Below are 21,823 nucleotides of genomic sequence, written 5' to 3' on the forward strand. Positions count from 1 at the left end.
CACAAGGAAGAGGTGCCTCGGTAGATCCCCACACTTGACACCATGATGGAAGAAATTGGATTAGGAACAGCTTGGGAAACAAGGATACGTTGACATCATATCTTTATTTTCTCTCTCACTATTTTCGAGAAAATACGGCGATATTGTCTTCGTACTGGAGTGTCTAGAAGATGATGATCATTCTACAAACCCTCCACCGGTTTTCGTATTGGGAGCACGCCGCTGCATGCTTCTCAACTGCAGTTCCTTGCTGTGTTTGTTGGGGTGAAACCTGTCAGGCCACAGCTGAACTGTCGGACATGCCGCTGTTGTGAGGAGCGGTGCGTTCCAGGTTGGGTGAGTAGTGTTTGCTGGCGGGCTCCACTTGTCTGTTAGTGCTATGGGGGCTACTTGACGAAGTTTATGGAAACCGGCCCCAGGCTAGGGTCCTTTGTTTAGCCGTCTAGGCGACAGAAGGCCTTGGTCTGGCGACCATTATAGTTTTAACTAGTGGGCCGCGACCATTGACACTGGTGATCCCTGTGTGTTCTGGACGAGTGGATTCTCTCTGTCACCGTGTTAAGACCCCATCTTTCATATCCAAATGAGAGTATTCCTTCACGAGGGGATATGTGCATGTAATGTGCGATAGCGGCAGATTCATGTTCAAAGTCAGCTATACAGGCCAGTTGGTACTGTGCTGATTCCGCCGGACGTGTTAATGTCACCGTTGTGAAGCGGTGTTGACGTCTTGTTTTCTCTTTTCTCTTAAAAAGTGAGGAGGGTTCAGAACGGCGGCCTGTCTGGGTGAGTGTTATGTCATTGTTTACATGTTCATAGCTTACGGTTAGCCGGTCGGTGGCCTGGCGCGGGGTAGCTTGGCTTCTCGCGCGCCGCCGGGAGCTCGCTCCTGATCGCGTGCGTCGTAGATCGGCGTCTCGCGAGCGGAAGCAATAGCACCCGAACGGTTGGAGCAGCCGTTAGCTTGATGCTATTCTGTTGAACGTGCTTTGATTTTAACATGTTTTACACTCTTGACCACGACGTCATCCTTGACAGGGGATGTTCGTCGACCCTGCCTGAGCCTAGACGGGGATTGCGTCAACAAAGAGGACTGTAGCGACTGGTGGAGCGGCGACGCTGCCCGGATCGAACAACACGGGACGGCTGTGTTCTACGGTGGCTTGTGACTGCACTTCGCTGATCTGCGTTCCGGGCAGGTACGGGGTTGGCCAGACCTCATAACACGTCTTCTGGTTTTACCTTGCTAAATGTATTGTGAATAACGGTGTTTTTTCCCAAAACGTGTGTTGTTGCAATGCATTTGAGATACGTTGCGGGTTGTGTGTGAGCTGTTTTTGTCACTGGCAGTTAGCTTCTCCGTGCAGGTCGTGATGTGTTGATCTGGTTGTTGTGTGAGAAACATCATGGTGTTTATGTGTACCGTGTACTCACTACTAAGGCAACTAACCTATGAAGCTATGCTTGGTGACGAGTGAGTAAAAGAATGTTCTTTCTCAGACTGTAATGACAATGAACAGTGAGTTCACACATTGACAGGTTTTCCTGTTTTAACTGGCCGTATTGAGGGTAAAATAGGAGGATTGTGTTTCCCCCCCCGGTTCCCTGGGGACTTTATCACCTCCTATCAGACATGTTGTGCATTAATTGTGTCTTTTGTGTGGTAGGGATACGATGTAACTCTCAGCTTGATTGCTGAGGTTGTGCTAAATCTGCTGGAGAAACTTATTTCCTAAAGGGAAATTGGTTTGGTTGCTGTCATGTGTGCTTAGCAAGGCCTGTGGTCGATACTAATCAAGAATGATGTATTCTCTCATTGTGAAAAAAACGGCGTTCCTCTGTTGAGTGTTTTTGCCATTTTTTGTAGGTGATGATGGGTTGTGTGTGTCATGTGACCTACAACTGGGTTGTACTGGCCACAGAAGCACATGTGTATGTTGGACCGGGGTTCTTAGAGCCCTCTCTATTCTGTGTTTTTCCTTAGTAAAAATCAGATAGCAGGTTAGCTCGTGCGCTGTGTGGAGCTGTGAAACGCTTCATAGAGCTGACTATGACTGTGTCATATTCTCTTTTTGTCGTTACGTCGTATCATGGGTGTGGGGTCGTAAAGGGGTGAACTGGTAACCTTTCCTCTCCCCATTGTTCTGTCGGTCAGGGGTACACCCCCTGTCCTTCAAGGTTCCCGTCACGTGGCGGTTCGGCACGTTACGGGGGGGGGGGGGGGGGGGGGGGGAGGGAGTTCCTGGTCCCACGGCCTGGTATATTGGGCGTGTGCACCGCAGGAATTCCCCCGCCATAGAGTACGTCACCGTGCGCGTCTCTGTTGGTAGGACTTCCGTGTGCTGTTCAGGTCCATGTGATGGATCTGTTTTCAGGGGGGGTGGTCAGGGCTCCTCCTCACCAAGCGCCTACTCAGGCCTTCTGTGAGTTCGGACTCCTTCTTCCATGTGAGGAAGCCTCCATCAGAGTACAGAGCCTTCCTCCTCAGATTGTCAAAGTGAGTGGACCCTCTAGAAGGGTCCTTTTCTATTGTATGTATATTCGATTCAATTCGTTTATTGAGTGTGTATGGGTTCGGTGCCTCTTCCCCGGAGGCCCTAAAACCAGTTTTTTACATGGCTCAAGGTGCAATATATTCTTTTCAATCTGTACAGCTCGCGTGGGAAGTCTCTCTGGGGATCCCCGTCTCTTTCCTATGGGAGGGTGGTGGGATGTAAAAATGTGAACATTTTTTACCCCGGCTGTGTAGACTGGGATACATACTGTTGATGCTTCCTTCTTTCTATTCCAGAAGTGTTGGAGTTAGGGAGTGTCACACCCCTCTTGTCGTTCCCCTGGGCGCCTAAACAGGTCTAAATAGCCTGTTCATTGATGGGGGTGTGTCCCGACGCACGTATAGTGCTAGCTCGCTGTAAACAGGCGATTGACTGGCACGCCTGAGTTGCTTGTGGTTGAAACAGCGTTTTTATAAAGCAACTGAGATGGGGGTTTTTCCTCTTCCGGCGACCACATCCCATGACCTGGGTGGGTTGTCGACGGATTCTCGTTCATGTCTGGGGGATGATGACGGGATGGATCTGAACATATGTAGTGGGGTCTCACGCCCTTGGGGTGGGCCACCAGGCGCGGTTCGTCCCGACGTCTGGGTGGCGCCTTCTTTTCATGTTGAGATCAACACGCATATCTGCCCTTCTCCTGGAGTAGGCATGTCGGCGTGGTTAGGGCACGGGACTGGTTCTGGTCACGCTGGTCCAGATCAGTTGAACCCGTTGTCCGCCGGGGATGCAGATCTGCTGTTCTGGTACCCTGAGGGACTTGGGCTTTTTTCAGGGGGAAAAATGCCAGGTCGGTCTGGGTGTCACAGGGTTAAGCGCTATGGAGACCCTGGTTGGGTATGTTTTTACTCAGCACTGTCGTCATGGCTTACAGCCATGCCATTCTGTACGCGCTCGATCTCGTCGGATCTCGGCCGCTACACAGGTTGGTCCTGGTTAGTACTTGGTTGGGAGACCGCCGGGGAATACCAGGTACGGTGTGCTTAGGGGCTGGTTCTCCATTATTTTTCGCTCCTCTCTCACGCATGGCGAAGAGGGGCCTGTGGGGGTGGTTTTTTGACCTCCTCTGGTGACCCTGTGCTTCCCGTACCGCCAGGCCCGGTCCGAAGTGATGTTTGCGACCCGTAGGCCTGGGTTAACCCTTTTTGGAAACTGAAACACTTGTACTGCGGTATAGCCGGTGTATACCCGCAGGTGTGTTTTGGAGTTTTTTCTTGAGGGGTTATAGGAACAACCACCGCATTGGGTAACACCGAGGTGGTTGATTCCCTGGTGTGTTGGAGCAGTGTCAACTCCCGGGTTCACCGTTTGAGGGTGCCCCTGCACGTTCATGACGTCTGCCAATCGTGTCAGCCTTCTCTGCCTCGACCCCTCTGGGTGGGGGTTGTTAAATGGAGGCTTGGTCATGCAACACCGCCAGCTTACGCTCCTTCCGCCGGGGCGGCTGTGTTCAGCTGTCCCCTCTGGCGCCTGTCTCGTCCGCAGTCTCCAGGCTAGGGTTAACAGCCTGTTGCCTGGTTTTTCCCCGGTGCGCTGCCTGCTTCCGTTGGTTAACCTTTTTTGTGTGCTTACGGCCATGCTGACTGCCTATTCTGCAGGGTCAGTGTGCCAGGCGGTGTACTATTGGGGGGACGGGGCCCGCTCGGCTTACGGCCATACCGACCTGAACACGCCCGGTCTCGTCCGATCTCGGAAGCTGGGCAGGTTCTGGCCTGGTTGGTTCCGCCTGGGAATACGAGGTGCAGTAACTGAGGGGCCTTTGTCCGAATACGCTGGCGATGTGGGGGGCGGGGCACTACGTGCCCACCTGGTGGGGTCTTGATGCTGGCATCATGGACTTCTCCGGGCCCCCATTCCAGGGAGTCCAGTCCTTTTGGTGGGTCTGGGTCTTCCTTCGTGCTCCGCTGCTACGGCCTTGCCACGGGGTTGGGTTTGCCCTTGACCCCGTGATTCTGGGGGCAGTAACGAGGTTGTTCCTCCGTTCGTTCCCGGGTGGCATGCGGGTTGTGCGTGTGTGTAGTCGTGGGGTCAAGCCACGGTCTGCTCACCCTGTGCGTTGAGTTGCTTGAGTGCCTCTTCGCACGGTCGGGTCCGTCGCCCTCCCGTGACGTCCCTAATAGGGGGGCTACCCTCCATTAGGGGGGGTCGGGGGGGCTCGGCCCTCCCTGTTCTGATGGTTTTGGGGGGCTGTCAGCGGGGTGTATTTGTCAGCCAAGTGGCTCCGCTTGGCCTCCCTTGTGCAGTAGCGATGCCAAGCTAAGCCACTAACGATACAGAACGTTAGGTTATGACTATAACCAAGTTCTGTTAGTTAGGGGCGATGCTTGGCATCGGACGCCGCTGCAGCCCTTGTCCTCACCTTGTGGTGAAAGCTTGGGAAGGAGGAGAGCAGGTGACCACACACCTGCTTATGAAGGTAAGCTGATGAGGGGTGTGGTCAGACTAATACTGGTATTAGAGGTACATTTGTGGTTTATTCAGTACGCGTGCACGTACGCGAGATAGTGCAGTAGCGATGCCAAGCATCGCCCCTAACTAACAGAACTTGGTTATAGTCATAACCTAACGTTAATACACGTTTCAATCAATCAATCAATCAATGAATTTAAAATGGGGGACCCTGATGTAAACAAGATGAAAGTCTTTCTCTGGTCTGTATTGTACCCATTCTGCAATCTGTTAAAGTTTTCAATCAATCAATATATCGTTGAGTAACGTTAGCTATAGCTAGCTAGTGATTGATCGATTGAAAACTTTATTAACAGATTGCAGAATGGGTACAATACAATAGCTTAAAGACGTGTTTTCACCATGTTAAGGCTAGACGCAGAATGGGTACAATACAGTACGGCTCAATACACACAATTGTTAAGGGGATGCAGACCAGAGAAAGACGTTTGTCTTGTTTACATCAGGGTCCCCTATTTTCAATTCATAGGGACATTTATGACACACACAACATACATGACATTTATGACGTAGGGACATACATGACATACAGGTATATAGTACTGTTACATTTGTGACATATACGATATGCAAATATACAGTACTGTTACCCATAGATCCTAACTATTATAATAGTTCAATGGTTGTGATGGCAACGTTTGCGTCAGGTTCCTTACTGTATATTTGCATATCGTATGTCGCAAATGTAACAGTACTATTGTTTCTGGCTTAAAGGCCAACCTTCATGTTGTATTTTTGTTCAATAAACAATGTGGACTAAACCTTCAACAATACACAGAAGGTTAACCCTTTCACTGCCACACGACAGCCGGTTAACCCTGTAAACCTTCTAGTCCCAAAACATTCTGTGACTAATTCAGTGCAGATTGTAATGTATTGTCATCATGCAGCACAAGTACAGTACAACTAAAAGAGGTTTGGCATCCAACCAGAGTGACTATGTAGCAGTAACGTGAAATAGTAATATACACTGTACAGGTGGTTAAACTGGGTATAACATATATAAATTAGTACTATGAGTACTACATGTATGTACAGAGTTGTAGTATTAATATGTACAGTGATACAGGTATAAAGACACTATGGTATAAGTCATACTGGCCAGCAGTGTAACTAGTAAGAGTAGGTAAGAGATATGTACAGATTTAGATATAGTATTAATATGTACAGTGATACAGGTATAAAGACACTATGGTATAAGTCATACTGGCCAGCAGTGTAACTAGTAAGAGTAGGTAAGAGATATGTACAGATTTAGATATAGTATTAATATGTACAGTGATACAGGTATAAAGACACTATGGTAGTAAGTCATACTGGCCAGCAGTGTAACTAGTAAGAGTAGGTAAGAGATATGTACAGATATATATATAATTATATACCAATGATGTAAACTACCCATAATTGATCAGTAGGGTTTAACCTGGAGGTTGGGCTTTAAACATCTAGCCCAGGGACTACAACTGAAAACTAGCAACCCTGCTAATGTTGGCATATTTACAGTTTTTAATTTGTATTCATTTATAAATGTATAACTGTTGATTGATATGCACTCTCCCTGATTACATTTGAGAAAAAACGAACTCAGTCACTCGGTAAATCAATTCAATTGGAGTCTCTTTAAACAGCGGCAACACAAACCCAATAACCTATTGGTAAACAAACGTATTGTTGAAAATATACAATATGACTGCTGTTGTGACATTGTTGGATCTTATACTGTAGTTTACATTTGAGAAAAAACGAACTCAGTCACTCGGTAAATCAATTCAATTGGAGTCTCTTTAAACAGCGGCAACACAAACCCAATAACCTATTGGTAAACAAACGTATTGTTGAAAATATACAATATGACTGCTGTTGTGACAGTGTTTAGGAATCTGATCTTATTTAGTAGTTTAAACTCACCTTCAAACGTTAACGGGGTTGAAAAAAACGCTACTTTCTCCAACTCTGCAAAACGGATATCTTTTGCCATGTACTGTATAATCTGTAGGCAAAAACGTACTGCATATAAACGGCTGATGACTCATAACTTCCTATCACGTTTGAATAATGCTGTAAAGTTAAGTAAAAATGCATTTCAATAGTAATGTATATTAAGAGTTTACCGATTGAGAGCTAAATCCACTGCCAACAGAAGAGACGCAATATTTACTTCCTCTGCTTCTCTCTCAGTTTGCCGAGGGAGGGCGGAGCTCGTCCAGCACGTTGTCACCAGCTGTATGAGAGCGCCCCCGCTGGTCATTGTTAACATTAACCATGCCAAGCGACGTCATAACGGCAGGCAAACAGCTGTTCCTGGACTTTTCCCAGCTGTATCTGTACGTTGTTGTCTGATCACGGGACAAACTTCAAAGGCGGAGAAAGAGAGCTGAGAGAGAGCTTCCAAGCCATGGGTCCAGAACTTAAGACCCACCTCGCTCCTTATCAGATCGACTTCCAGTTTAACCCCCCGAACGCCCCTCACTTCGGGGGAACCTGGGAAAGAGAAGTACGTTCCATAAAGACAGCTCTGTACGCCGTGCTTGGGGCCCAGACCGTGGCTGAAGAAGTCCTCACGACAGTCCTCACGGAGATCGAGGGAGTATTGAACTCAAAGCCCCTCGGTTACGTCTCAAGTGATGTAGCAGATGTCGACCCAGTCACCCCCAACACTCTCTTGATGGGGCGGCTGGACCCCGCGCTTCCACAGACGGTGTACAGACCCGAAGAAGCGAACGGCCGAAGAATGTGGAGGTACAGTCAAATATTGGCTGACAAGTTTTGGAACAGTTTCCTCCTCCACTACCTACCGTCTCTCCAAACCCGCCAGAAATGGGTAAAGGATAGAGACAACTTACAAGTGGACACAGTCGTTATGATCATAGACCAGTCACTACCCCGAGCTATGTGGCCGGCCGGCCGCGTAAGCAAAGTGATCACTGGTGCCGACGGAAAGGTCAGAGCGGCAGAAGTTATTGTCCAGGGGCGGACCTACACCCGACCCGTGGCGAGGCTGATAGTTGCCGAGGCTCCCTGACTCCCCTGATGACGATCATGACCCACTGACTTTGTAGATAGCCCTACTCCCCACAACAGACATTGAGCAGTTGACTGGACTATTAATCTGTCTCCTTTAACTAATTAGGTGCGGACTAATTAGGAGGCGGCTGTTGTGAAGGGCCAGATTAAACTGAGAATCTACCTTTATTGTTTGATATACTTTGTATATTATTTATATATATACACGGAATATCCCTTTACCTGCGTTCAAACCAGAGTAATATTCGCTTTCCTATTGGACAGCGCCCCCAGGCGCCAGCGCACAAGCCCCCAACGGCAGGTTCAAAGACAAGTTCAGGCATGTCAGAACATGCCCGGAGTCAGCGTATTGATACCAGACAAAGACTGCGGTTTGGGACTAGATATTCACTTAAGTATAAATACAGCGCAAGGTGCGCACACCGTGCCTCGTTCAGTACCTTACCCATCTTCACCACGAGTCAACGTGCAGTGAAGTGAGCAACCTTGCGTCTAACAGAGCATTGAGAACCACGTGCGAATAGAATAGTAAAAGTGTCAGAGTTTAATGAAGTAACGTTGAGTTCGACCTAATCTAATGTGAAGTAAATAGTCGTTCATTTATTGTATATCGTGCGGCCACAGTTCGTTCGTGTGTAGCATTACCCAGCGGTTCGTCGTGTCTTTAGCTAGTGTACTTAGCCAGGGTGTGTGGCCTAAATACGTCGCCCACACCGAGGAGTCCTAGGCGGAGAACCGTTGGACATGTACACAGGAGAATCGGCGTCGGCGATTGCAGAACCATTACTGGTTGGATTATATTGATTTGGAACGTGGTACCCGGAGAAGAGCATCGTTGATTTCCACTGTCGTTTGGGATTCAACCTCGTGAGGATTACAACTCGGGCCGGCCTCGTGGACGGGGGCTGGCTAGCTGTCATCAATGCTATCTAGCATTTGGATTACAATTATTACTTTGCTGCTGATCAAGGGAGTTTACAAGGACCGACTCCTGTACCTGGAGTCTCTTTATTCCTCATTGAATCAGACGGAGTACCCGGACATTCCTCTACCCTCCAGGCCTTACACCCCCGGAGGGAACCCATTGTCTCCAGGCGGTACCAGTGTTGCTCTATCTAGTTGCTACTATACGACAGGTGGTGTCAACTTAGACCCATCGTAGGATTCCTGCTATTCTTAGTGACTCATGCTATTGACTGACTTTACGTATATTCTTCGCCATACAAGCGCGACCCTAATTCTCATTCTGTAACCTAATGTTGCCTAATAATAATAAATTACCCTCAAATACTATTTCTTTGTCAATGCCGTGTCCTTGTGGGTGTTCACCATCTATATTTGATGTACTGTCTGGCCAGTAATTAAAGTACATAACTAGCAGTGGTTTAATCTATCACAATCTTTAATACAGTCAGGGTTTTGTAACCCCTCAGTTACAATTATTATAATGATGATGATGATGATGATGATGATGATAATATTATTTATTAACCTTTATTTTACCCAGGGTAGGTTCGCTGAGCTGATGCTCTTTTTCAGGAACGCCCTGCTTAACATTCACACCGGAGCTGCCCAGTACAACAATTTTTTTTTTTTTTTTACTGTATTTTTTAGCGTTTATCGCTTTTCCTGGTCAAACATGACCGACAGATACAGTGAGGGTGAAACGGGAGAGAGAGCAAGGGAAGACATTTGGCAAATGACGGCGGGTCCGGGAATCGAACTCGGGTCAGCCGATCCGCGACGCAGCGCGGTACATGGTGTGCTACTGGAGCGCCCCAGTACAACCAGTTTTGATTGATTGATTGATTGATTGATTGATTGAAAACTTTATTAACAGATTGCAGAATGGGTACAATACAGTACAGCTCAATACACACAATTGTTAAGGGGATGCAGACCAAAGAAAGACTTTCGTCTTGTTTACATCAGGGTCCCCCATTTTCAATTCATCAGAACATATATGACATACATGACATACAGATACAGTACTGCTACATCTATACATTTATGACATACCAGATTTGCAAATACAGTACTGTTTGTGATACAAAAAGAGTCCAGAAAAGAGAGTATATACATTTGATGTAAAAACTGTACATTGGAGGAGGTTGGGTGGGGTTGGGTGGGTGGGGGGTTTTGGGTAGGAGGGGTTGGGGGGGGAAACACTGTACAACTGTACAAGCAAAACTGTACATTGGAATATTGACAACCATACTAGGTAATTTACTGTACATTGGAGGGGGTTGGGGGGGGGGGACACTGTACAACTGTTCAAGCAAAACTGTACATTGGAATATTGACAACCATACTAGGTAATTTACTGTACATTGGAGGGGGTTGGGTTAGGAGATTTACAGGGGCCAGTTTTGAATTTCAGTCTCCCGTAGGTGTTCTTTGAGAGTGGTTTTGAAAATGGGTAGTGATTCACATTCCTTTACAGCTTTAGGTAGGGCGTTCCACATTGATGTGGCATAATTGCGAAACGTGTTTAGTCCCTTGTTTGAGCCGAATCTGGGTTTAACATGATTTGTGGAGCTCCCTCTGGTGTTGTGATCGTGGTATTCACTGACCTTTGGGAAGGATTTTGACATGTACATGGGTACCTTGGTCGTGTAGTGTATCTTGTAGACCAGGCCCATTGCAAGTTGCTGTACTCTGTCGTCTACTCTAAGCCATCCTAGGTTGTCAAAGTGGGCAGGGGTGAGGTGGGTTCTAGGAGTAAGGTCAAGCAGTAGTCTGACCAGTTTGTTTTGAGATGTTTGTAATCTTGTTTTTAGCGCCTTTGAGGTGCTTTGGTACTGTAACTGAGGGGTACAATTCCCTGACTGTATTGAGAGTATGGTATCATTAAACCACTACTTAGTTATGTACTTTAATTACTGGCCATACAGTACACGGTATATATGGTGAACACCCACACAATAACACGGCTTAACAAAGAAAGTCATATTTATAAGTATTTATTAGAAGAGCAGCAATAGTAGATTACAGTATTGAGAATTATGAGTCGCGCTTATATGGCGAAGAACACTTAAATAGGTCAAGAGCGTAAGTCCATGAGCATATTACGATGAGTATAATTAATACCACCTGTAGCATAAGAATTATATAAGGCACACTCGTAGGTCAGCTGGAGATACTAAGGGGGTTCCCTCCGGTTGTAAGCCAGCAGGGGAGAGGAATTGTCGGGAGCAAAAGTCTGGATCAACGAGGAATAAAGAGACTCCAGGTACAGGAGACGGTGCAATAATCCCTTGGTCCTTAGACAAAGCAACAGCTATACTCCGGTATGCATTGCAGCATGGATGAAAGCTAGCCAGCCTCTGGGTCCTAGAGGCGGGCTCGACGGTGCTCCTCACAGGGTAGATCCTATTTAGGGGCAAAACGGGCCCACTTCACAGCACGTTGTATCGTGGTGAAGGCTTCAGCTTTTAGTTACTAAGTGCTTCTGTATCAACCTGCGCCGTATTTATACGTAAGGTGAATAATCTAGTGCCAACCTCAGTTCTGTCTCGTATTACTGCGCAAACCTGGGCATGTTGAGACATGTCTTAGCGGTGGCTTTGAACTAGACATTGGGGGTATGGCTGTTGGCGCCTAGGGGGTCGCTGTCCAATAGGAGAACGAATATTATGGTCTGGCCTGTACCTAGGTAAAGGGATATTCCGTGTTTATGTACAAAGAATATACAAGGGATATCAGACGATATACAAATATTATACAATATATCTCAAGTAATAAATATATATATTCGGTTTAATCTGACCCTTTGTAACAGGTACCATGAGGTGCAAGCATAGTCGTAGTACCCTTGAATGAGTGCTCCTACCAGTCTTCAGGGTATTCTTGTTTACCAGAGAGGAGATCCGGTACAAGAATCGAGTTCGTTGGTTGACTTTTTTTATTACATTGGATGCCATTTTGTCACAGGAAAGATTAGCCTCTAGGATGGAACCCAGGTAGGTAATTTAATCTTTCCTTGTGACAATATTGTCACCCACTGTAACTGAGAAGCCGTCAGTCTTGCTGAGTTTGTTATTTGAACCGAAGAGAATGGGCTCTGTTTTGCCCATGTGTAATGATAGTTTGTTATCAGCGAGCCATATGCAGATTCTGCCTAGTTCCAAGCTGAGGGTTTTTTCAACCTGTAACTTGTTCTTGTCAGAGACCAGCAGGGCTGAGTCGTCCGCAAACAGGAACAAGTTGCAGTCACAAGCTGACGACATGTCATTTGCATAAATTAGGAACAGTAGCGGTCCTAGTATGCTTCCTTGTGGAACAAGTTTCAAGTTTCTTTAATAGTTGTCATACAGAAGTACAGAATACTTTCATACAAAATGCTTCTTACTGTTACGCTCCAGAGACTGTGCTAGACAAGATAGTATCAAATAACATAGTATAGCATGTAATTTAGAAGAAGAAAATGAGGTCACAGTGTTCGGTATAGACATATGTACAATGTTCTGAGTTACCATATAATATACAATACAGTACAGTACTATATAGTGCAAAGCAGAAATGGGATGAGGTACAATTTAGGTACAATTTACAGTAAGGTGTACGAGTTGTAGTGCAATCCTTCATCAATAAATATAAAGTGTGGGGAGTGGGTGCTACAGTGTGTTTGTTTAAAGTGGGTGTGTGCTATAAAGTGTGTGGAGTGGGTGCTACAGTGTGTTTGTTTAAAGTGAGTGTGTGCGTGTGGATGTGTGTGCTATGTGCGTTTGGTGGTTGTTGTTGTGTAGTGTTCATTGTTCGTTTAGCAGCCTGATGGCCTGGGGATAGAAGCTTCTTCTGAGTCTTTCTGTGCTCGCCTTGAGACTCCGGTATCGCTTGCCTGACCGCAGCAGTTCAAAGAGGCAGTTGTTTGGGTGACTGGAGTCTTTAATGATTCTCTTAGCCTTGCCCTTGCAACGCTTGTTGTAAATGTTCTGGAGGGTGGGGAGCCCCCCTCCAATTGTGCGTTCGGCTGAACGTGTCACTCTTTGTAGTCTGCTTCGGTCTTGTGCAGTGCTATTCCCAAACCAGGAGGTGATGTTGCCGGTCAAGATGCTCTCTATTGTACATGAGTAGAAGTTCTTAAGGATCTTCTGACTGACTTGGAACTTCCTTAGGCGCCTGAGGAAGTAGAGGCGTTGTCGTGCCTTCTTCACAACACTGTCAATGTGTGTGGTCCATGTCAAGTCCTCGGATATGTAGGCTCCGAGGTACTTAAAGCTGTTGACTCTCTCAACCGGTGCCCCGTCGATGCTGAGGGGGCTGTAGTCCTTGACCCCCGACCTCCTGAAGTCCACAATCATCTCCTTTGTTTTGCTGACGTTCAGGGAGAGGCTGTTTTCCTGGCACCATCCCGCCAGGACCTTGACCTCTTCCAGGTAGGCCCTCTCGTCGTTGGCAGAGATCAGGCCCACCACCACTGTGTCGTCAGCAAATTTGATGATTGTATTGCTACTCCACTGAGCCACACAGTCGTGTGTGTACAGGGAGTAGAGGAGGGGACTCAGAACACAGCCCTGGGGGGCCCCTATGTTGAGGGTGATGGATGAGGAGGTGCAGTTGCCTGCTCTCACCACCTGGGGTCTGCCAGTCAGGAAGTCCAAGACCCACTGGCAGAGGTCATAGTTCAAGCCCAGGTCCCTGAGCTTGGCTATGAGTATGGAGGGGACTATGGTATTGAATGCCGAGCTGTAGTCGATGAATAGCATTCTCACATAGTTCCCCTGCCTCTTGTCCAGGTGTGATGCTGCTGTGTGCAGCACATGGGCTATGGCGTCCTCCGTGGACCTGTTGGGGCGGTATGCAAATTGCAGGGGGTCCATGTTGATGGGGAGGGAGGAGCAGATGTAGCCCTTTACTAGCTTCTCAAAGCACTTCATGGCTATGGAGGTGAGAGCTACAGGGCGATAGTCGTTGAGGCAAGCAGGCTTGGATTTTTTGGGTACAGGGATAATAGTGGACTTCTTCAGGCAGGTGGGGATGACAGCCTGTTCTAAGGACAGGTTAAATATGTCAGTGAATACTGGGGCCAGTTGGTCGGCACAGACTTTTAGGACGCGGCCGGGGATGCCGTCCGGACCTGCTGCCTTCCTGATATTCACTTTTTTAAAGGTCCGCCTCACCTCATGCTCTGTTACCCTGAACACTGCGCCTCCATCAGCAGCCGACCCCCCCCCCCCCCCATTGCCGTGGCTTGTGAGCTGGTAAGCTGACACTGTCCTCCTTACGTTGTATCGCGCCACCTTGTGGTCATTCATGTTGCCTGCCACTAGGCCGTCGTTGTATGCTTTGGTGCGCTCTCTCAGAGCTTCACGGACGGATTTGTCTACCCAGGGTTTTTGATTTGGGTAAACTCTCATTTTGGTAGTGGGGATTGTTTCTTCCACCAAAGTACAAACATAGTCCAGCACTGTCTCCGTGTAGACATTAATGTTATCTGTGTCGCGGAACACATTCCAGTCTGTGCAGTGAAACGCAGACTGGAGCGTCTCCTCTGACGTCAAATCCCATTTCTGCACCTCTCGCGAGACTACAGGAGTACTTTTGATTCTCTGTTTGTACATTGGTGAAAGAAAGATGGACGCGTGATCTGATTTACCAAAGCCACTATCAGAATGAGCCTTGTAGCCACCTTTAAATTGCGTGTAACAGTGATCTAGGATGTTACCGCCTCTGGTGTTGCAAGTCACATGCTGATAGAAGTCAGGTAATACCTTTCTCAGATTGGCGCTATTGAAATCACCCAGCACCAAAATGGCGGCGTTAACGTTCGCCGCTTGTATTCTATTTACCTCGTCGTGGAGTCTGGAGAGCGCGACGTTGTTGCTGGCTTGCGGTGGAATATACACTCCTACAAGGATGATCGCCGTTAACTCCCTCGGGAGGAAGAAAGGACGACACTTGATGGTTATATATTCCAGGTCTGGGCAGCAGTGGTTGGATAATTCCTTCACGTTAGTTGGATCGCTCCAATTGTTGTTAAACATGAAGGCAATACCTCCTCCATGTTGTTTACCGGACTCTGCTGTACGATCCTTGCGGTGGATAAAGAAGTGTTCAGCTGGTTGGATTGCGTGGTCTGGAACGTCGGGCGTGAGCCACGTTTCGGTGAAGCAGAGAACGTTGCAGTCCCTAACGTCTCTTTGGTATTGAATCCTTGCTCGGATGTCATCCAGTTTATTGTCAATTGATTGTACATTGGCTAGCAATATACTGGGCAATGGCGTTCGGTGGCGTCTGGATCTCAGCCTGTTACGGATCCCAGCTCTCTTCCCACGCCGTCTGGTTCCTTTGTTCCTGGGATCAAGGAACAAAGGCTCTGGTCCCATTCTCCGGAGAATCTCCTCAGGCCATTGTTGCGGTTCGGAAAGCTGGTCCAGTGAGTAATCCAATCGGTAAGTTTCCCTTAATCCGATGTCTATAAGTGACTGACGGTCATACACATTAAATGCACCTACTGTTGGTACAGACAAAACTCTTAAAACTATAAATATTAACAAAAGTAAGCACAGTCTCGACGGAGCGAACAGAAAGGCAGCCGGACGTTGCAGCGCCATTCTTCAGAACACCACAGCTCACTGTGAGGGGGGGGGATAGGGTACTGTTTACCTCCACCATCTCTTCCCTCCCCTCAAGGTAGGATTGCATCCAGCTCACTGATAGACTATCAAAACCAATTGCTTTTAGCTTGTCAATCAGAATGGAGTGATTGACAGTGTTGAAGGCCTTTTGTAGGTCCAGCATGACCATGCCGCAGTATTTGCCCGCGTCCACCTCTTGTTTGATGTGGTCTTTCAAATAGAGAAGGCATGTGTCAGTGGAGTGGGATGTTCTGAAGCCAGATTGGAATTCGTAGATTCGATTTTTTTCCACTAGGGACCCTTCGAGGGTCCTACTAATCACCCCAAAGTACCAGAAAATACCCCAGTATTCGGTTTTCTGGTACTTTGGGGTACTTTGGGGTATTTTCTGGTATTTTCTGGTATACTTTGGGGTATTTTGGGGGTATTTTGGGGTACTTTGGGGTATTTTGGGGTACGTTGGGGTAATTTGGGGTATTTTGGGGTATTTTCTGGTATTTTGGGGTATACTTTGGGGTATTTTGGGGTATTTTCTGGTACTTTGGGGTATTTTGGGGTCTTTTCTGGTATTATGGGGTATACTTTGGGGTATTTTGGGGTATTTTCTGGTACTTTGGGGTGATTAGTAGGACCCCAAAGAGGTGAGGTGTAGGATTCAAGCGCAGGACAGTGGAGGGTGAGAGAGACGAGGCACGAGTCGACGTTGCAATTGACAAGTTTTACTGGAGTAGCAGTAAACAAGGAACATTACAAGGGAAAACAAAACCGAACTCAAAACACGGGGAAACCAAAACCTCAGCCAAGCTGGAAAACGTGGACTAGAAATACAGGAACGGACTCACGAGGAAATACAGGATAACAAGGCTTTCACGAAGGATAAGCAGAGTAGCACGACAGGATAACACAGGGAGCATCACGGGGGGAACACAAGGTAGGTAGAACAGCACAGCAGGATACAGGGGTAGAAAGGACAATAGCGCAACACTGGTAACAGGGGAGCAGCACGTATAAATACAGATACTAATTATATTTGACAAGGAACAGCTGGGGGCTGACAGGCTAGGACACATGAATAATAATACAATGAATACAAGAGGACTAGAACAATATTACAGGGACAGAAATAATACAACAAGACAAGGACACTAGACTAATAGGCAGACATCTGAACATACTGGGGAGCACACAGGACCGATAACAGATACAAGGGGAACACATTAATACACACAGTCAATAAGCTCCAGACAATGAGTAGTGTTGTGAAGGATCAGATTAAACCGAATATATATATTTATTTATGGATATATATTTAATAGTATTTGTATATCGTTTGATATCCCTTGTATATTCCTTGTACATATACACTGAATATCCCTTTAGTCTAATAACAGCCCATAATAGTTTCATTCTCTCATTGGACAAGAACTTGGCACCAGCAGCCAAGCCCCTTGGTTCAAGTTCAATCGTGCCGACGAACATGTCGTTACTAGCCCCGGTTCCGCGTAGGAATACGTCTGGCGAAATACGAATGGTACTATTTGTTCACAGCGCATATATATATGGCGCAAGTAAAGTAGAACTTTCTTTTAGTCCCTTAGCCCTTAGTTCTTTACCCTCCAACCTAGTAGCAAGACGTTAAGCCTCACCCACGATACACGTGTGGTGCAGTATGGTCAACTTGGCCTCAGAATGGCATTGAGACATCGTGTGGATTAATAGTTGAATTGTCATAGTTTGGCACTATACCGTCGAGTGGGACGTATTTCTATTAAGTTAATAATAGTCTATTATGTATGGTGCATCGTTCGGTTAGAGTTATAAAGTGAGCAGTACCCCCATCGTTTCCTCGCGTTATCTAGAGTCTTAACCAGGCTGGGCAGACCACGTGTGGTGCTTTCATCCGAGGAGTTCTGGGCCAGGACGAGTGGACCTGCACATTGGATTACCTTACCCGGACGACGGCGAGCCCTACACGGCTTGGATTATCTACTTGCTTTGGGTGCTTTGATTTATGCCATGGATAACAGCCAACACTGGTGAGTGTTGGAACTACCCCCCGAGAGGAGTCCAGGTGAGACGGCGCTCTACCCCGAGTGAGGTCGCCTCACGTCTCTTCGTTGTGGACCGGCAGCTACCGTCTACAAGAGGGCCCAGCTGTATTCATCTGTGGACCAAGGTTCTGTGGGCACCGTGTTCAGCACTCTGAATTCTCCCAAGAAATCGTTGGCCAGATGGGATATCGCCAGCGGCTCTCCTAACCCCCCCCCCCCTTACTGACTTACAACCAGCGGGACCCCCTTTAGTGTATCCAGCTATAATCATTTAAGTACCATCGCTATAGTTCCCTAAAGAACCAGGTTGTATACTTGCTTCCTGCGTAACCAGAGATTGGACATTCAATGTTGATTTGCCTACGAATACTCATTTGCCTTACAAGTGCATTCAAATCATAAATGTCATTAAGTGAACATTGTATATACCCTTTGCTATATATTAAATATTCGATTTATACATTTGTGTGGACTTGGTTTCATGGTGGGAAAGTGTTCATCATATCTATATCATGTACTGTGTGGCCAGTAGTTAAAGTACATAAAGCGGTAGTGGTTTAATGATACCATACTTATCAATACAGTCAGGGAATTGTACCCCTCAGTTACAATTGGTCCTTCGAGCCGGAGGGTAACTAGTGTAATATTAATATAGTGTTATTAATATTGAAATGGCCTATGATGAACACTCCACGAAACGGTCCTCCTAACGTAGAACGCCCGCGGCGCAGACGACAGACACCTCAGTACTTAGAGGATTACGCTGTCAGTCAACTACCTAGCCTTCTACAAACGGTAAACGCGGTAAAAGTAGAAAGTAAAATTATGTCTGACCTTAACGACCAGGTTACCCCGACCACAGAGGCCCTAGTGGGTTCTAATGTAACTGACCAAGCTCACGGTGGGGACCAGGAGGGAGCTGACATGCCTTTACCCCCCGCCAATACCGAAGAAGTAGTCCCCGACCAGCCCCGGGAGGAAGACAACCCTACAGAGAGAGAACTCTGCACGGAAGAAGAGGAGGAGAGCGCCGAGGAAATAGAGCTCCAGGACTCCCCAACGAGTACCGCCAGGAGCGGCTCACCTCTACAACCGTCTTCCCCCAGCGAAGCGGAGAGGATGCTATCACAGGCGTTCCTCGTCAGCCTGACAGCCTCTACCGAACGCGATCGACTCCAGGGTGAACGCGATCGACTTCAGGGTGAACGCGATCGACTCCAGACACAGCAACGGAGCGAAGAAGAGCGCATACGCCTGGAGATGAGACGCCTTCAGACGGAAGAGAATATGGCAAGAGACCGAGCAGACACCCAGCGCGCCGCTGACGGTGCCCAAAGAGAGGCAGAGCGCGCCCTCGCTCTCATCCAGCGCGAAACCGAGCGCGACCTCGCTCTCATCCAGCGCGAAACCAAGCGCGACAGACTACAAGCCGAGCGCGACAAGCTACAAGCGCAACTAATGGAGCAGCTGATCCTCAAGGCAACACCCTCTCCCTCCGCCAGGGGTTCAAGGAACTCGTCGAGACAACAGTCAAGGGCAGCGTCTCCTAACCGAGCAAGCGACCCTGAACTTGACCAACAGACCAAGCCTATACCCCCCACAGACCCCCTTCCCCGACCGGTCCAAGCGAGACCCAGCTACAAGGAAGGAGCAGCATACACTGCGGAGAAGCTAAATAAACGACTACAGGATCTAGAGGACCTGATAGAAGAAGAAGAGGGAGAGGAGGAGAACCAAGCCCGACGACAGCACAGTACTCCACCGGACCAGGAGGTCCAGTACAGCCCAGGCTATACCCCCGCGGCGCTGCGCTACAGACCCCCGACTCTATTCACGGGTGAGCACGACGCACGACCAGCCCCGAGGAATAGCACCTGGACCAGCGGGCCATGGTACCCTGCCGGTACCAGCCCACAGAGAGGCGCAAGAGGAGACTCGCCTAGGAGGCCTCTCCCCCAACGCTCGCCGATGTATCAGCCATCCACGGCGTCATACATTGGCACACCGACGTTTCCAGACTTCACCTATGAGAATCGAGCACAGTACACGGAGCTCCGGATGTGCTTAGAGACAATGATGGTGGATGTCGCTGATGAACGCCACAAGTATGCAATATTACTGAAGCACCTGAAAGTACCCCGAGCGCACAATATAGCGCTAGCCTATGCCACCTCTACGACCCCATACACCGCGGCTCTAGCAGCGCTGGACCAGAGATATGGACGTATATGGGATTACGTAATCCAAGAGATAAGGCATATTGACCGCCTACCCCCAGCAACAGACAATCGCTCATTAGACGACCTGTCTATAAAGGTGCAGTCCCTGGTAGGGATGCTGGGAGCGCAACGAGAAAAGGGTATGCACGAGCTATACGCCAACTCTAACGTCGATAGGATTTTAGAGAAGCTGCCACCCGCCAGACAAGAGCGCTTCAGGCGGCAGAGAGACCACCGTGATCCTAACGGTCCCGAACCATCCCTCCTCGATCTAGCCGACTTCCTGGCGAGAGAAGTCAGCAGCTTACGACTGGATACGTTCGTGCGGAGCACACCAAGCTCCAGAGAGGGACCCAGGAGAATAAACGATGGAAGAAGATCGGTGACTGTCATGCACCAATCAGAATCAGTACCGAGCAGTAAGAACCACAGTACCCCCTCGAGGAAAGAGAAGTGGAAGATGGTGTGCCCGTACTGCGAGAAGGAACACTGGCTGTCACAATGTGACCTGTTCACAAAGATGAATGCAGAAGAAGTGAGTCAATGGATAAAGTCCAACAGGCGCTGTTACCGATGTGCGCGCAGTCACATGGCAGCCGAGTGCCGCCTAAAGAAGAGGTGCAGTCGGTGTGACGGAGCCCACCTAGATGTCCTACACGACAGTAACAGAAGAAAGCCTGCACCTGCACCATCGAGCAGCACCAAGGCAAGTGTCATGTACATTGACCCCGCCAGCAGCAGCGGCGCCCAAGTGCTCTTAAAGGTAGTCCTTGTAACATTGAGCTACCAAGATAAAGTCATGGACACTTACGCCGTCCTTGATGACGGGTCAGAGAAGACCCTTCTGCTCGCGTCCGCTGCGGCCCAGCTGGGACTGCGGGGGAGCGAGAACCAAATGACGATTCGGACAATAAGAAGAGATTTAAAGACGATAAAAGGCGAGAATGTCTCCTTCACTATCGCAGCAAGCGGGCAGCCAGAGCGACGGTATAGGATTACAAATGCTTTCACCAGCCAAGAAATAGGACTATCACAGTACACCTACCCCATCGCCAAACTGATGGATAAATATGTGCACCTGCGTCAACTACCTATCCCGCTCATAGACGGCGCCACCCCGACCCTGCTGATAGGCTCCGACCATGCAGACCTCATAGTCCCGATAGACCGGGTCCATACAGGACCCAGAGGCTGTCCTGCAGCAGTCGAGACCCGCCTAGGATGGACACTACAAGGCCCCCTCGCTAAATCTCTCAACCGAACAGCAGCCACTAGCTGCCTCCACTCCAGAGTGACAGAAGAAGACACCACTCTCCTGCAGCATGTCGAGAGGCTATGGACACTAGAGACAATGCCCTTTAAGAACGAAAAGAAAGACATTCGTTCTAAAGAAGACATTTACGCCATAAACCTCCTCGAGCAAGGGACAAAGAGAGTCACAGTCGGCGGAGTGATGAGATACGCAACTCCACTCCTGAGGCGAGAGGGAATGCCCACCTTTCACGCAAAGAAAGACGCTACGGAGCGGTATCTATTGAACACAGAGCGGCGCCTAGCCAAAGACCCCGCTCAAGAGAGTGTGTACCGCGCTGAGATTGAGAAGCTAATCACAGCGGGACACGTGACAAAGATTGACGTTAAAGAGGCCGATCAGACGACCGAATCATGGTACGTGCCGCACCACAAGGTCCACCACAACGGCAAGGATCGCATTGTGTTTAACTGCAGCTACCAGATCGGATCCCAAAATCTGAATAAAGAGCTCTTGCCCGGCCCCACACTCGGCCCCTCTCTACTAGGCGTGCTACTACGCTTCCGCCAGGACAAGGTGGCTATCAGCGGGGATATCAAAGGGATGTTCCTGCAGGTGAGACTAGTGGAGGAGGATAAGCCCCTACTGCGGTTCCTATGGAGAGAGAGGATCG

General features: G+C 48.3%; 1 protein-coding gene across 1 annotated transcript in view; it reads right to left on the reverse strand.

Moving 5' to 3' along the window:
* Nucleotides 1-21,823, reverse strand: part of nherf4b (NHERF family PDZ scaffold protein 4b) — a gene marked incomplete at both ends in the record, with an annotated part of 80,082 nt that overhangs the window by 44,177 nt on the left and 14,082 nt on the right. The gene's annotated exons all lie outside the window — the stretch shown is intronic.

Source organism: Notolepis coatsorum, assembly GCF_963971535.1.
Source record: "Notolepis coatsorum genome assembly, chromosome: 8".
Taxonomy (NCBI): Eukaryota; Metazoa; Chordata; class Actinopteri; order Aulopiformes; family Paralepididae; genus Notolepis; species Notolepis coatsorum.